Raw genomic sequence first — 18,157 nt, 5'->3', positions numbered from 1 at the left:
CTATTAATGGGAAGAATGGAGTTAATTAAAATGAATGTACTGCCAAGAATTTTGTTTTTCTTTCAAACAATTCCGATAAAATTGGAGAAGGAATATTTTGAGTCTTTGAATAAAATGATGTGGAAATATACAAGATGTGGCAAGAAAAAAAAGCAAGAATTAATATTAAACTGCTTCAAGACTCTAAGACTAGAGGAGGATTTGGTCTACTAAGTTGGGAACTTTATCATCAAACAGCGATGTTAACCTGGGTTAAAGAATGGATTTTATTGAGAAATACAAGACTTTAGAAGGACATGATTTGCAACTAGGTTGGCATGCTTTCCTATGGTATGGCAAAAATAGGATACATGGAAATTTTCAGAGACATTGTGTAAGAAATCGCTTGTTAACAATACGGGAGAGAGTGAAAGAAAAACATTACATGGAAATACCAATGTGGCTTTCAACAATAGAAGCATTGACACATCCAAATATGATTAACATGAACAATATTGTATGTTATAAAGGGAGAGAAGGGAGAGTTAAAACAGAAGCAAGACTTAGAAAAACAAGGGATTGAGACGGATTGGTACACAAGATTGCAAATACAATCAAAGTATGATAAAGACTTGAAACAATATGGTTTTAATCTGGGGGGATCAGAGTTGGATAAGAAACTGACTGGAAAGGATGAAAAAATGATTTAAAAATTGTATAATTACTTATTGCAAGTTAGATTAGAAGATGAAGAAGTAAAAGAGAATGATAACTTGGGCAAAAATTTTTGGTTTTGTAATAGAATTAGAGAAATGGCAACAACTATGGGAAAGGAGTTATAAATTGACAATGGCAATGGCATATAAGGAAAACTTACATAAAATATTTTATAGATGGCACATTCCACCAGAAAGGCTAGCAAAATGTTTAAAGATAAATCAGCTAAATGTTGGAAATGCTCGAATTTGCCGGAGTCATATTATTATATGTGTTGGACATGTATAGAAGCAAAGGAAATGCTACAAAAATCTATAGAATTAAAGCCAGAGATTTTCTTATTGGGTATTTTGCCAGAAAGATATAGCAAAGAAGAAATGTATTTAATTATTCACGTAATAATAGCAGAAAGAATTGTATTTGCACAAATTTGGAAGTTAGAGAGAATCCCATCAGAAGGTGAAGTAATAAAAAAGATCTTAGACTGTGCGGAACTGAATAGATTAACTTTTAAGAATAAAAGATAAAGAGGAATCGGTGTATTACAAGACATGGGAAAGATTCTAAGACAGAAATAAAAGACAATAGATAGATAAACAATGCCAATAAATGGAAAATAAATGAGAAAAACAGTTATGAAGAAATGGAAACCCAGATATCGCCAGAGTAAATGGAAAAGCGGGATGGGGGGGAATGAAGAAGAGAAGATTATAGATACAAATGTACAATTATTGGGTGAAATAGAAAAGAAACAAAAAATAAAGTATATATTATCAGAAGATTGGAGTTGCTCGGATACCAAACAAGGGAAATATCATACAACAAAGAAGAAAGAAAGAAGAGAGGAATAGAAGGTAAGATAGAGGAAGTAAAGGAGAGAGAGGGATGGAGGGAAGGAGAAGGAGAGGAGGATAAGTCAGGGGATAAGAGTAGGAGAAAAGGTGAGAAAGGAGGGAAAGAGAAGAGGAGTGGGAAGAGAAAAGGGAAGTAGGTATAGGGAAGGAGAGGAGGAGGAAGAAGGTAGGAAGGGAGAAGAAGGAGGGAGGGAAAAGCAAGAAGAAGGCTTGTTGTAAAATGGAGGGAAAGAAAGGGTAGAAGAGCAACTCCAAATACAATTAAAATGTTTTATTTTTGTACTTTCCTTAGAGAGAATATATATGATTATCTATGAATGAGAAAATGTACATCTATAATATGTGTATAAGAAAATAAAAAAAAATAAAAAACTTTTTTCAAAAAAAAAAAAGATAAAAATACTCCAACTTCAACTTTTTGCTTTTACACATTAATATGTAACTAAGCATTTCTATAATGGCAAATCTTTCTGATCAACAAAAGCAAAGCCAAAGTTTTATTTTTGTTCATTACTAGCACAAAATCCAGACGTGATATCCAAATGAATATTTTATTTATATTTTCCATTTTAAATAAAATAATTTAACCATTCCTGATTTATCTTCCATGCTATGGAAATAGTTTGTATTTCTATTTCCATCTAATAATCTTCGTCACTGTCACCATTTTTATTATAGAATATTTTTTTCTTTAAAGTAACATTAAATTTTGCTGAAAAGTAATTTATTTCTTAGTATGGAAAATATAATGAAATTGAAATTAGTGATGGTAAATCTTCCCATATTCTTGTTCTTTCCTACTAATTTTATGTCATAGTTTAGATTAGAACTTCTCAGGTCTCATTATTCCATTGAGGAAGAATCAAGTTAGAGATAAGTACCATCTAGTGTTCTTTAGTCCTTGGTGGGATTGTATACTTGCAGCAGAAAGACTGTCAAGTGTTCCTGGAAGTGGACTCTTTTGTGTAAATGTATATCCAAATCACCAAAAAATAAAAGCAAATGTGAATTTTGTAACCTGCTCATTCTCTATCAATACAGTATCCAATAATCATGCTTATTTCATCTTGACATTCTTGAAAATCATCATTATAATGGGATCAAACAAATCGTTAGGCGCTTTTAAAGATTCACAGCTGTATTGAAAAGAATAGAATAGAATAGAATAGAATAGAATTATTTATTGGCCAAGTGTGATTGGACACACAAGGAATTTGTCTTGGTGCATATGCTCTCAGTGTACATAAAAGAAAAGATACCTTCATCAAGGTACAACATTTACAACACAATTGCTGTATAAATACAATACAATACAGCTGTATTGTAGCATTCACATCAGGCTTTATATCATAATAAATTAGTGGATTTTTGAAAGGTCACCTTTTTCCCCAGAGATTAATTTTTGTTACTTTTCCTTGTGAAGGCTCTTAATCTTTTTATCAACCTTCAGTGTTGTTTTGCAATTTGATTTCATTGCTTAGTTAGGCAATGAATAGATTCATTGTTAAACTTACATGCTTTCTTTTTATGAACAGGGTATTTGCTTTTTTAGCAATTCCACCATCTGTCTGGACAACATGGGCTGTAGAACCAATGATGGAATGATTAGTCTTGGTAATCGTTGCAATTTATTTTGTTTTGTTTTGCAGCGGATGGTGAATATGAAAAACATACTATTTCTGCCACAGAGAAAGTGTGCTCAGAAAAGCCTTCCATTCCTTTCTGAATATGATATTTTTATTATATTTGTTTCTGATCAGAGTAAAATTAAGTGTACAGTATTACTCCAAGCAAAACTCTGATCTGCCACAACTCACCTGTTTTATTTTCTGGGATTGCTTATTGGGTCGCTATGAATATCAGAGACATTTTGAAAATTAAAGCTAATTGGTTTTGCAGCATGACAGCTTCCATGTACACAAGGCACAGCGATCCCAGTCTCCTCCTCCTCACCATCAGGATCTCAAAAAACAATACAATCAATTCTTATACTGGAAAAAGAGAGGGAAAAAGAGGCTTCTCTTCAACTTATTCTAGAGGGGATCCAAAAACTGCAAGTAGAAATGGAACAGATTAAGCAGAGAACAGAAAAAACAGATGAGAAAGTTGATCAGATGTTCAAAGATGAGGACAGACTTCAAAAAGTAGAGGAGAGAAAGGAACAAAGGGATAAAAAATTCAAAATATTAACAGTAGATTGAAAGAAATGGAAAAAGACAAAACTGTTGCTTTAGGTTGGGAGATTGATAGAGCAGAATTTTTTCTTAGATTTCAAAATATAGAAGAAGGGAAAGGTGAGAACCTGGCAGACAAAATGGCAGAAAATTTTGGCTGAATTATTAAAAATTAGCAAGGAAAAGGCACTTGATGGCATGGATGAGATTTTTAGAGTACACACAAGATATGCAAGAAAAAATAATCGTCCTAGAGAAGTTCACTGAAGATTTATTAAAAAATCATTTAAAGCACAAATTTTACAAACAACAAGGGACAAAACATTGAAATATAAAGGTAAAGAAATTATTGTATTGAAACAAATCCCAAGAAGAGTAAGAGAATTAAGAAGAGAATATCAATTTCTTTCTAAGATATTGCAGAAAGGCGTGAATTACAGATGGTTGGCACTAGAGGGCCTATTGTTCATATGGCAACAGCAAAAATACAGAATAGACACAATAGATAAAGCCAAGGATTTTTATGCAGAATTTTTTAAAGAGAGAGGAGATACAAGTGCTGAAGTTTCATTGATTGAATTACAGGAACCAGAGCTACTAGCCCTGCTTGCGAAAGAAGGTGGTGCTGTGGGTGGTGAGGTTGAAGTTAAGCCACATCGAGAACATAGATCTATGAGAGCAATAAATCCTAACTATAAAATATAGAAATGGAAGAGAGAAAATGGATATCAATAAATATAAATGGATTAAATTTGGCTATTAAGAGGAAAACATTTCATAAAATAGAAAAATTGAAATTGGATATAATATGTTTACAGGAAGTTCATATTAAAAAACAACATGAACAAATATTAATACAACCTAAATTAGGGAAAGTATTCACCTCACTACCACAAAAAGAGGTATAGCCATATATATAAAAGAGACACTTAGGGCAAATTTAATATACTCAGATGAGAATGGAAGAATTTTGATGTTGGAAATAACAGATGATAATACAAAAATACTTCTAATAGCAATATACGCTCCTAATGAAAATCAAGAAGAGTTCTATAAAAAACTGTATATGAAGATTGTTGAATTGGGTTATGAAAACACTTGTATCCCTGGTGATTTTAATGGCGTAGTTTATGTAAAGTTGGACTATAAAACACAAAAAACAACCAGGCAAATAGAAAGACCCTCCCGAAGTCTTTTTTTTTAAATGGTAGAGGAGATGAATTTAAAGGACGTGTGGAGAGAAAGGAATCAAGAGAATAGACAATACACTTTTTATTCAAATAGACACTTGTCATGGTCTAGAATAGACATGATATGAATGACAACAGAAATTAGTCTTAATATAAGGAAAATTGACATAGAAGCTAGTACCTGGGCAGACCATAACCCTATGATGGTGATATGGGAAGGCCAAAAGAAAAGATATAGATGGACTTTAAATACTATGATTTTAAAAGATAAAGAACTTCTACAAGGAATAGAGAAGGAATTGACCTTTTTCTTTAAAGAAAATAAAAAGGAAGATACCTCAATTCAAAATAGTTGGGATACAATGTAAGCTTATGTAAGAGGTTTGATGATAGACTATGTAAGGAAAAGGAACCATAAGAAAAAACAAACTCTTAGAATACTAGAAAATGATTATAGGAAATGGGAACAAGAATTACAAATATTTCCAGAGAGAAAAGATATTAAAATGAGAATGAATTTAATTAAACACACACAAAATGGCTTTGATTGAAAAGGAAGAGCTAGCACAAAAAAATTAAAGGGACAAAACAGAATTATTTTGAAAATGCTAATAAACCAGGTAGATGGTTAGCCTATAAACTTAAAAAAGAGAAAGAAAATCGTAGAATAATACCATTAGAAGATGATAAAGGCCAGATTCAATTTATGAATGATGAAAAGAAAAAAGTGATTCAGAATTTTTACACGCAATTATATGGAAAAGAGGAAATTGATGAGGAAGATGTGAAACACTATTATATAAAGCAAACTTACCCCAGATTCTGGAAGATATGAAAATGATGTTGGAGGGAATCAATGATGGAATTAATGCAAGTGTTTAAAAAACAAAATAATGGTAAAGTGCCAGGCCCAGATGGGTTCCCAGTTGAATACTATCTGATTTTTCAAGAACAATTGGACCTACCATTCATATAGGTTATGAATGAAGTGATGCAAAAGGGGAAAATATCTGAGACCTGGACAGAGGCCTATATTACTCTTATCCCTAAAAAGGATTCTGACTTAAGACAAGTTAAAAATTATAGACCTATATCCCTGTTAAATTCGGACTATAAAATTTTTGCTTTAATATTAGCAGAAAGATTGAAACAATATTTGAATGAGTTTATACATTCTGATCAAAATGTATTTCTGCTTAAAAGACTTATTAAAAATAATATGAGAATAATTTTGGATACTTTAGAATATTATGAGGCCCATCCCGAAAAACAGATGGCTTTGATTTTTTTGGATGCACAAAAAGCTTTTGACAATGTTAATTGGTGCTTTATCTTCCTACAATTGAAACAAATTGGGTTTTGGTGAAATGTTCATTAAAGCAATAGAAACTATATACTATAAACAATCAGCTAAGATTATGATAAACGGAGAAGGTTGGCCACTGTCACCGCTGCTGTTTGTGTTCACTCTGGAAGTACTAAATAGAAATATAAGATAGGAAAGAGAGATAAAAGGTTTAAAAATTCAGAGGGAAGAATATAAACTCCAAGCTTTTGCTGATGATCTGGTTTTTATTATTGAAGACCCATTAGAATCTATAAATTGCCTGATAGAAACTATAGGTGAATTTGGGAAAGAGGGTTTGAAAATTATTTATTTAATTTATTTATTTATTAATCAAACTTCTATACTGCACCATCTCCCGTAGGACTCAGGGCGGTTCACAGCCATATTAAAATACAACAATATAATAAATAACAATATAAAAACAATTAAAACCAAATATTTGATGGCCAAATCACTAAAACGGTAAAAACCGATTTAAAACCCATTTAAAATTTCACTAAAATATTTCTTAGGCTAGTCCAGCTCGCTGGAATAATAAGGTTTTCAGTTCACGTTTGAAGGCCTGGAGTTCCTGGAGTTGTCATAACCCCGGAGGAAGCTCGTTCCACAGGGCCAGTGCTGCCACAGAGAAGGCCCTCCCCCTGGGGGTCGCCAACCTACATTGTTTGGTCGATGGTACCCTGAGGAGGCCCACTCTGTGGGAGCGCACAGGTCGTTGGGAGGCAATCGGCGGCAGAAGGCGGTCTCGTAGATATCCCGGTCCTAAGCCATGGAGTGCTTTAAAGGTGGTAACCAAAACCTTGAATTGCACCCGGAAGGCCACCGGCAGCCAGTGTAGGCCGCACATGATAGGTGTTATATGGGAGCAACGTGGTGCTCCCTCTATCACCCGCGCGGCCGCATTCTGGACTAGCTGGAGCCTCCTGGTGCTCTTCAAGGGGAGTCCCATGTAGAGAACATTGCAATAATCTAGGCGGGAAGTGATGAGGACGTGAGTGACCGTGCGTAAGGAGTCCCGGTCAAGGAAGGGGCGCAACTGGCGGATCAGGTGAACCTGATAAAATGCTCCGCTGGTGACGGCTGTCAAATGTTCCTCTAAAGACAGCCGATCCTCCAGGAAAACGCCTAAGTTGCGCACTCGTCCCCTGGGGGTCAGTACTTCCCTCCCAACAGTCAGCGATGGTGTAAGCTGACTGTACCGGGACGCCAGAACCCAAAGCCACTTTGTCTTGGAAGGGTTGAGCCGGAGCCTGTTCCTCCCCATCCAGACTTGCAAAGCTTCAAGACACCGGCCCATCACCTCAACGGCTTCGTTGGGGTGGTTCGGGGTGGAAATGTACAGCTGAATATCATCAGCGTACAGATGATAATCCACCCCGAAACCCCGAAACCACGGATAACCTCACCTTGTTAATTAATTAACAAGGACAAAATGAAAATTTTGACAAAAAAATATGTTAATGAAGCAAAAAATTGAGCTGGTAGTACGCTCAGAGTTGCAAGTTACAAATAAAGTTAAATACCTGGGGATATATTTGACTGCAAGGTGTAGTACATTGAAAGAGAATAATTATGGCAAACTCAAGCAACAGATTGTGACAGATTTGGCTAAATGGGAACATGTACAATTGTCATTGCTTGGAAGAATATCAACAATTAAGATGAATATACTACCTAGAATTCTGTATTTGTTTCAAACTATTCCAATTAAATTCAGCAGAGGATACTTTTTGGAACTGAATAAAATAATCTTGAAATATATTTGGCAAGGGAGGAAAGCAAGGATAAAATTAAAACTATTACAAGACAAAAGAATGAGAGGTGGTTTTGGGCTACCTAATTGGGAATTGTATTACCAGGCAGCAAGTTTGATGTGGATTAAAGAATGGATAACCTTGAGAAATAATAGAGTATTAACTTTGGAAGGACATGATTTGTTGTTGGGATGGCATGCTTTCTTATGGTATGGACAAGCTAAAACACAGGAATATTTTAGAAGACATTTAATTAGAGAAGCGTTGTTATCAAACTGGGAGAAGACAAAGAAAAGTCATTTTTTGAAAATTTTGAATTCCAATTTGGGTATCATCTATTGAGGCATTCTCATATTCAATAACGTTTAGAAAGAACATATTGTTAGGTATAATGAATTGTTGAATGAAAAGGCTGAGTTAAAATCTAAATCAGAATTAGAGGTAGATGGTATAACAATGAATTGGTTTTCTTACTTGCAATACAATCCAGATATGATAAAGATGTTAAAACAGAAGGCTTTTATAATAATATAACCATTTTTGATAAGATTTTAACAGGTTCTGATGACAATTTGATTAGGAAATTGTATGGATATTTACTAGAGGAAAAATTGGGAGAAGAACAAGTAAAAGAGACAATTATTGCTTGGGGGAAGAATTTTAGCCATGGGATAGAGCTAGAAGCCTGGCAGAAATTATGGATGTATAATTATAAAATGACAATGTCTACAGCATATAAAAAGAATTTGTATAAGATGTTTTACAGGTGGCATCTACCCCCGACAAGAATTGCCAGAATGTTCAAGGATAAATTTGAAAAATGCTGGAAGTGTCATCAGACACCTGGATCATATTACCATATGTGGTGGACATGTGTTGAAGCAAAAAGATATTGGACTAAAATACACACGTGGTTGGAGAAAATGATTAAAAAACATATAGATTTTAAGCCAGAAGTCTTTCTGTTGGGAATTATTCCTGAGATATATACTAGAGATGTAAAATATTTGATTGTGAATATTATTATAGCAACCAGGATTGTGTTTGCTAAAAACTGGAAAAAATGAGAAATTACCTTTGCAAGATGAAATAATTAGGAAGATGATGGAATGTGCTGAGATGAGTAAATTGACATTTGAAATTAAAGATCAAGAAGATAAGCAATATTATGAAATATGGAATTTATTTTACCAGTGGTTAGAAGGAAAGATATGTTAGAAAAGACAATATAAGATATCTATATGAAAGAGATGTTTTAAGTGGAGATTGTACAAGAAGATACCCAAACACCCTTTCAGCACATTGTAATTGTTTGATGAGAATGTATTTTTGTTGTTGTTATGGAAAAATAAAAACTTTTATTAAAAAAAAAGAAAGGCGTGCCAACGCTAATTGCAGATCATGTCTTTCTAATAATAAACCTTTAATAATAAACCTTATTAAAAAAATAATAACCTTCTGTGCTTTAGGTTTACCCATTCTTTTAACCATGTAAGAACTGCTGCCTGATGATATAGTTCCCAGTTTGGGAGTCTAAAAGCCCCCATTAATTCTAGAATCCTGTAACATTTTCAATTTTATTCTTAGTTTTTTACCTTGCCAAATATATTTCAGAGTCATTTTATTTAGTTCATCAAAAATTTCTTCCTTAATGTACATAGCTATTCTCTTTTCCTTTGTGTATTAATAATGTAAATAAAGTTCCTAATTTTGAATGTGCTAATAATTTTTCATGTTGCTTTCTAATATGAACCTCTTGCAAACACGTAATATCCATCTTCAGGGAGTTTAATTTGTTTAATGTTCTATTCCTTTTTATCGCCGCATTTAATCCATTTACATTTATCGATATTGCTTTTATTTCTTCTTCCATGTTTTACTTATTAGTAGTTTTTAATTTCATCACGGGTTTCTCTTTGTTCCATTGGCTCCTTAGCCCACCCCTCTCTCAGTACCTGTTCTTCTTGTTCTTTTATTTTCCCTTCTTCTTTCTCTTTCTCTTTTTGTTGTATGTCTCCTGTCGCTCCCTGATCCTCTTCCACTGGTCCAATAAGTTGATCATACAAGGATCTTCTTTATCAATAGTGTCTAATCTAAGCTTTTGTTCCTGCCAACTCAGCAAAATTCCTTCCGGGATTAACCATCTGAAATTCATTCCTTTTGATATTAGGAGTCTTTTTAAAAATTGGTATTCTCTCCTTACATCTCTAACTCTTTTGGGTATTTGCCTCAATACCACAATTTCTTTATCTTTGTGTTTTAGTGCTATATTTCTTGTTATTTGCAATATCTCCATTTTCAATGCTTTCTTTGTGAATCTTACATGTACTTCTGGCAATTTATTTTTCATTGTATTTCTTATATGTACTCTAAAAGCTTCATCAATTTCATTTAAAATCTTCTCTTTGGGTTGATCCAGAGCTTCCATCAAGGTCTCAGCTATCACCTCAGGCAGATTTTCTCCTTTCTTCTCCTCAATATTTTGAAATCTTAAATAAAAATCAGCCATGTCCATTTCCAGAAGAATTATTGTTTTTTCCTGTAAGTTTTAAATTTTAACACAAATTTTCCTCCTAGTTCCTCAACCTTTTTTCCCGTCTCTTCCATCTTTTCTTTTACTTTTGGAATCCTCCCTTCGTGTTTCTCCATCATTTCTTTCATTTCTTTTATATCTTGTTTTAAGTCATCATGAAGTGTTCGCATGAAATTTTTTAGCTCCATCTCCAGGTTCTTTTCTGTTGAAATAGGGCTGCCTGTTGTAAGCTTTTTCTTTGCACTCATTCTTGTAAATTTATATTCCAAATATATTAGTAATCCAAGTATCTAATCCTCCCTGATGGTTGGATTAGTTAAAAGGCAAAAATGCAGAAAAACCAAATCAACCACCACCCTCACAAATCAAAAATCCCTATAATCCAAATTAAAAATATAGTGTTGGAAAAAAAATTCAAAAGAAAAAGGAAAAAAATCAAAAAGGAAGATATACAAAACAAAAACCAAATATTATGTTGTTCCAGTAAATCTTCAGACTCTTCTCCATTGTGTCGGGGAGGACCGTCCAGGAATGGGTAATACTTTGCTTCATTTCTTGGAGACCGAGTCAATTTTTCTTGGCCATGCCTCCGCTGTCCGAGTCCTCCTCAGTTCGACTTGGAAAATAATTTACCAAGCAAGGTTCAAAGATCACAGGAAGCGATATTGGATGTTACTGGTCTGCTGGTACTCCTCTCTGCCAACTTGATTATCAGCTGAGGTCCCTACTGATCCTGCGGTTAGCGGAGGGGGCTTGTCCTTTGGCGGACTGCCCCTGGCACTACTCTGCGAAGGCAGGGAGGGATTCAGTCCCTGCCTGTATCATCCAGGCATACTGATAGTGGCAAGTTTCCAAACATCTCATCTTGTCGCTGCAGTTAGAACCCAAGTTTCTCTTTGAAGATGGAGAAGGTAGAGTCTTGATGGTGGAAATAAAAAAAGATTTCAAACAAATACTTTTGATAGTGCTATATGCCCCAAATGAAAAACAAGAAGATTTTTATAAGAGACTACACAGAAAAATATTAGAATTGGATTACAAACATATTTGCATAATGGGAGATTTCAATGCTGTAACAGATACGGAATTGGATTATAAAACAATAAAGATAAATAAAAAAGCAAGGAGAACAATGCTAAAATCTTTTCCTACAATGACAGAAGAGTTGAGTATTCAAGATATTTGGAGACAAAAGCATTTAAAAGAAAAACAATTTACTTTCTATTCAAATAGACACTTATCGTGGTCGAGAATAGATATGATATGGATGTCGGCAGACTTGATAGAGAATATACAAAAAGTGAATAATGGTTCAAATATATAGGCAGACCATAATTCAATGATGATAACATGGAAATGACAGAAGAAGATGGACTTTGAATACATTAATATTAAAAAAATGAATTGCAACAATATGTGGAAAAAGAATTAAAGTTTTTATTTGAAATAAATAAAAAAAGGATGCAATAACCTAGACTACAAAGAAAATCAAAAGGAAAAAACAGACAGAATTGGAAGAAGAATACAAAAAACTAGAGAAAGAATTTCAAGAAGATAAGCCAGAATGACAGAGTTAAGAAAAGAATGAAACTGAGGATATATTTGTAGCAAAGATTGGAGACGAAGAAAGGAAATGGCGTTTTGTGTAATGAAAGCAAGTGGCGTTTTGTGTATTGGAAGTGAAAGTTAAGGAAATGCTTATTACTACTGCTGGTGTGGAACCTATAAGAAGAACATAACAAGATACTTTTTAAATGGAATGAATAAGAACTGTTTATGATTTTCTTTTTTTTACCTTTTTTTTTCTATTACAGTGTTTAAAAAGAAAAGTTTATTAAATTTTTTTTTCTTTCTGGTAGATTATACAGTTTAAAAATGGCTCTTAAGCAAACAGAATTAACTACTACTAAAATCTTGGAAATTTCTTCAGTTCAGATACGGAAATTAAAAGAAGATATCAAGGAAGGTTTAAGGAATTTTTTACAGGAACTTTTGGAGGCTCATCTTTTAGAAATAGATCAAAAATTTAATGAAATGGAGAACGAAATATCGGATTTTAAAGATATGGTGCAAGAGCAGAGGAGGGATATGAAAATGGTAAAGGATACAATTATGCCATTATTGGTATCTAGTATTCAGATGGAGGAAAGACTGGGAGAACTTAACCAAATTAATCTAGACTTGCAAAGGAAAATAGAGGATGTTCAAACAAATCAAATTAATTTGAATTTAGAAAATAAAATAGATGATATTCAGGTTAAGGGGGATAGGGCAGATGAAGAAAGGGTTATATTACAATATAGATTAATGGAATGTACTATAAGGGTGAGGGGATTAAAGGAATGCAGGCAGGAAAATTTAAAAGAGATTTTTACTCAGGCCTTTGCTCGGATAGATGGAGTGGAACCAGAAGATTTTGAAGCTAATATTGAAAAAATCTATTGTGTTAATTCTTGGCTGGCAAGGCAGAAGCGATTACCGAGAGATGTGGTTATTTATTTTACAACTAAGAAGATTAGGTATGGAATTTTACAAGCATTTTATAAAAATAAATTCAAATATTAGGACAAGATATAATAATGATGAAGGAAGTTCCTCCTAAAATGTTAAGAATTTGTCTTTTTAGTGGATGAGCTTAAGAAACATCAGATATATTTTAGATGGGAGGTTCCAGCTGGCTTAACAGTGAATTATAAAGGAAGAAAGTATTTTCTTAATACAGTTTTTAAAGCAAGAGATTTTTACACCAATATATTAAAGATTGGAAATCCTTTATTGCTAGATGCTAAGTTGATTTGTGAGCAGATGGTGGAAAATGTGTAAGATAGAAGACAAGGGGAGGGAGAATGCTTAAGATGTGATTGTGATGGTATATATATATATATATATATATATATATATATATATATATATATATATATATATATATATATATATATATATATATATATAGGGTTTAATTTTTATAATTGATTTATTTTGAGTATAAGTTATAGGTGTTATTTAGTGGTGTTATTGTTATAATTGATATATTTTGGATATAAATTATAGGTGTAATTCTAATAATGTTATTTGATTATGGTTAATTTTTATAACTGACTTATTTTGGATATAAATTATAGGTGTAATTTTAGGGGCATTATTTGATATATGTGAGGTATAAAGAAATGGGAAGATGGAATATTGTTTAATTTTGGAGGATAGACAGTAAAATGTATGAATTTGGATTAAATATATTTGAGAGATTGTTTATGGATGTAATGTTGTTATTTGGTTAAATAGAATTTAATTGTTATAATTGATATATTTCGGATATAAGTTATAGGTGTAATTTCAATAATGTTATTTGACATGTAAGGTAAATTGATGATTTAAATTATTATAATTGACATATTTTTTTATTTATTATTTCATATTTTTATTTTTCATATTTTTATACCGCCCTTCTCCGAAGACTCAGGGTGTACAGCAAAGGTAAAAACATAAATATCAAAAAGTTTAAAATACAGTAACAAATTAAAAATCTAATTCAATATGCTGAGAAAATTTAAAAATTTAGTAAGTAAAAATTAATAAAATATATTAATCCCTTAAAACCCCCATAAAACCCTCAATTAAAACTGTATTATTTAGGCCAGTCCTGCTTGATGAAAAAAGAAGGTTTTGAGCTCACACTTAAGGTCCGAAGATCAGGGAGAAGACGTAGCCCCACAGGTAGTTCATTCCACAGGGCCGGAGCTCCCACAGAGAACGCTCTTCCCCTGGGGGTCGCCAGCTGACATTGTCTGGCAGACGGCACCCTGAGGAGGCCCTCTCTGTGGGAATGCACAGGTTGAAGTGAGGTTACTGATGACAGAAGGTGGTCCCATGCCATGGAGCACTTTAACCAGAACCTTGAATCGCACCCGGAAGACCATCGGCAACCAATGCAGCCTACGCAGGAGAGGTGTCACATGGGAGCTACGAGAAACTCCCTCAATCCCCCACGCGGCCGCATTCTGTACCAGTTGGAGCCTCCGGGTGCTCTTCAAGGGGAGCCCCGTGTAGAGAGCATTGCAGTAATCCAGACGGGAGGTAACGAGGGCATGAGTAACTGTGCATAAGAGTCCTGATTCAGGAAAGGGTGCAATTGGCGAATCAGGCGGACCTGATAAAAAGCTCCCCTGGTGACGGCCGTCAGATGGTCATCTAAGGACAGCCGTGCATCCAGGAGAATGCCTAAATTGCGCACCGATTCCCTGGGGGCCAACAATTCACCCCCCACAGTCTAGGATGGAGTTAATTGACTGTGCCGGGACGCCGGTATCCACAGCCACTCCGTCTTGGATGGGTTGAGTCGGAGTCTTTTCGTCCCCATCCAGACCCGAACGGCCTCAAGGCACCGGGTCATCACATCAACGGCTTCGTTGGGGTGGTTTGGGGTGGAAATGTACAGATGTGTATCATCAGCATACAGTTGATAACTCACCCCGAAACCACGGATGATCTCCCCCAGCGGCTTCATGTAAATGTTGAACAGGAGAGGCGATTTTGGATACCATATAGGTTTAAAATTAATATTAGCAATGCTATTTGATGTATGTAAGTGATATCAAATATATGAGAAGATAGAATATTGTTTATTTTTGGAGATTGGACAGTAAAATCTAAGAATTTAAGCTGGAAATATGAATTATATTTGAGAGACTGTTTAAGGAAGAAAGGTATATTATAGAAGAATTTCTGATGAATACTGGAAGATGGAAGGTTGTCTTGGTGTTGATCGATGAAGACTGGATATTAAAAACTATGTATTTTATCGATAAACTGGAAATACCAATTTAATCAGAAGATTCTGAAGACTTTAGGAGTGGAACGGATTGATATATAATGGATTGGAAGAAGAATGTACTTTCCTTTTTTTTCCGTTTCTTGTTTCTGGAAGGGAAGTTAAGGTTTTAGAGAGAGGGGGGGTATGGATAATTAGTATAATTTGAGGGTACAAAGGATGAGGAGTGACTATGGATTATGACTTATGTTGTATTTTAATTTATGATTGTTAATTTTATACCCTGTACTTTGTTCTGGGTAGTCTCGGGGGGAGGGGGGAAAGGGGGGAAGGGAGGGGGAGGGGGTGAAAGATGAAGGATTATTAATGTACAGGAATGATTGAAGATAAGTAATTAAAAAATAGAAATAATTTGAAATGAAATCGGGGCTGCTCAGCTGCCATTTCAGAAGGGAATGGAAAGGGAGAGAAAAGTAGAGAGAGCGAAGGAAGAAAATAGGTAGGAAAAGAGAGAGGTAGAAGAGAGGGAAAGGAGAGGAAGAAGAAAGGGGAAAGAGAGAGGGTTTAGAAAGGGTGGAAGAAGAAAGGCGTGGGGAAGGAGGAGAGGAAGTAGAAAAGTGAAGGAGGGGAAGGATGGAGAAAGTAGAAGAAGGTAGAGAAAGGGAAGAGGAAAGGTTGTGTTAAGGAAGGAAGTGGTAGCTGAGCAAGCCCAAATAAGTAACAAATGAAAGTTAATGATTAATGTTGAATAAGAGACTGTACATTGAATATGTTGTTGGAAAATGGAAATAAAACTTTAAAAAAAAAGAATGAAAGTAAAAAAACATGAAATAAAGCTAAATGAACAAGAGTTGTTAGCAAAAAAATTAAGAACATCCAGGCAGAATTTTTCTGAAAATGCAAACAAGCTGGGAAGATGGCTAGCATATAAAATAAAAAAAGAAAAGGAGAAGAAAATAGTAAAGTATTTATTAAATAAAAAGAGGAAACTACATTATAGTAATGAAGAAAAGAAGAAAATAGCTCAAAATTTCTATGAAAAACTATACTGTCAAGAATATATTTTGGAAGAAGAGACAATAAAATACTCTGAAAACCCAGATTTACCAAAAATATCGGAACAACATAAGGCATTGTTAGAAGAAAGAAAAACAATGTTGGAATTGACTGAAGCAATAAAAAAAAAAGTGGGAAGGCACCGGGACCGGATGGTAATGCTAGAGCTGTATAATGAATTTCTAGATAAAAGAAGAATGCCAGACTCATGGAGAGAGGTATATGTAACACTTATATCTACAGAAGATGCAGATCTACAACTGATAAAAAGCTATAGACCAATTTCACTATTAAATATAGTAGGGCGGCTGAATGCCACCACATGTTTATTGGACCCGTGTCCCTCCTGGTTGGTGCTGGCCACCCGGGAGGTTACACGAGGCTGGCTCCAGGGGATTGTCAACGCTTCTTTGAGGGAGGGTGTTGTTCCCACCGCCTTGAAAGAGGCGGTGGTGAGGCCCCTCCTCAAGAAGCCCTCCCTGGACCCAGCTGTTTTGGGCAACTACCGTCCAGTCTCCAACCTTCGTTTTGTGGCGAAGGTTGTCGAGAGTGTGGTGGCACATCAGTTACCCCAGTACCTGGATGAATCTGTCTATCTAGACCCATTCCAGTCCGGCTTCCGTCCCGGGTACAGCACGGAGACAGCTTTGGTCGCATTGGTGGATGACCTCTGGAGGGCCCGGGACAGGGGTTATTCCTCTGCCCTGGTTCTCCTAGATCTCTCAGCGGCTTTTAATACCATCGACCATGGTATCCTGCTGCGGCGGTTGGGGGGATTGGGAATGGGAGGCACTGTATTTCGGTGGTTCTCATCCTATGTCTCCGACCGATCGCAGATGGTGTTGGCAGGGGGGCAGAGATCGACCTCGAGGCGCCTTCTTTGTGGGGTTCCACAGGGGTCGGTTCTCTCGCCTCTTCTGTTCAACATCTACATGAAGCCGCTGGGGGAGGTCATCAGTGGTTTTGGGGTGAGTTATCAACTGTACGCGGATGACACCCAGCTGTACATTTCCACCCCTGACCACCCCAATGAAGCTGTTGAAGTGTTGTCTCGGTGTTTGGAGGCCGTACGGGTCTGGATGGGGAGAAACAGGCTCAAGCTCAACCCCTCCAAGACTGAGTGGCTGTGGATGCCGGCATCCCGGTACAGTCAGCTGCAACCGCGGCTGACTGTTGGAGGCGAATCATTGGCCCCAATGGAGAGGGTGCGCAATCTGGGTGTTCTCCTGGATGGACGGTTGTCCTTTGAAGATCACGTGGCGACCGTCACCAGGAGAGCTTTTTACCAGGTTCGCCTGGTCCACCAGTTGCGCCCCTTTCTAGACCGGGATGCCTTATGCACGGTCACTCATGCCCTCATCACTTCTCGCCTGGACTACTGCAATGCTCTCTACATGGGGCTCCCCTTGAGGTGCACCCGGGGACTTCAGTTGGTTCAGAATGCAGCCGCGCGGGTAATAGAGGGAGCCACTCGTGGCTCCCATGTAACACCGATCCTGCGCAGGCTGCACTGGCTACCTGTGGTTTTCTGAGTGCACTTCCAAGGTGCTGGTTACCACCTTTAAAGCGCTCCATGGCATTGGACCGGGATATCTTTGGGACCGCCTTCTGCCACCACATGCCTCCCACCGGCCGGTATGCTCCCATAGAGAGGGTCTTCTCAGGGTGCCGTCAGCCAAACAGTGTAGGCTGGCGACCCCCAGGGGGAGAGCCTTCTCTGTGGGGGCACCTACCCTCTGGAATGAGCTTCCCCCAGGACTTCGACAACTTCCTGACCTCCGGAC

At 36.0% G+C, this 18,157-nt stretch overlaps 1 protein-coding gene across 8 annotated transcripts in view; it reads left to right on the top strand.

Moving 5' to 3' along the window:
• Positions 1 to 18,157, top strand: part of TRAK1 (trafficking kinesin protein 1) — a 438,997-nt gene that overhangs the window by 127,522 nt on the left and 293,318 nt on the right. Inside the window, exon 2 of one of the 8 annotated variants that reach the window (XM_058184208.1) lies at positions 14,004 to 14,023. The exons of the other annotated variants lie outside the window; for them this stretch is intronic. The gene's annotated coding sequence lies outside the window, so the exon portion shown is untranslated. The remainder of the gene's footprint in view (positions 1 to 14,003; positions 14,024 to 18,157) is intronic. 8 annotated transcript variants of the gene reach the window in all.

The sequence above is a fragment of the Ahaetulla prasina genome, chromosome 4 (assembly GCF_028640845.1).
Source record: "Ahaetulla prasina isolate Xishuangbanna chromosome 4, ASM2864084v1, whole genome shotgun sequence".
Lineage (NCBI taxonomy): Eukaryota > Metazoa > Chordata > Lepidosauria > Squamata > Colubridae > Ahaetulla > Ahaetulla prasina.
This window is presented reverse-complemented; position numbering and strand designations above follow the sequence as displayed.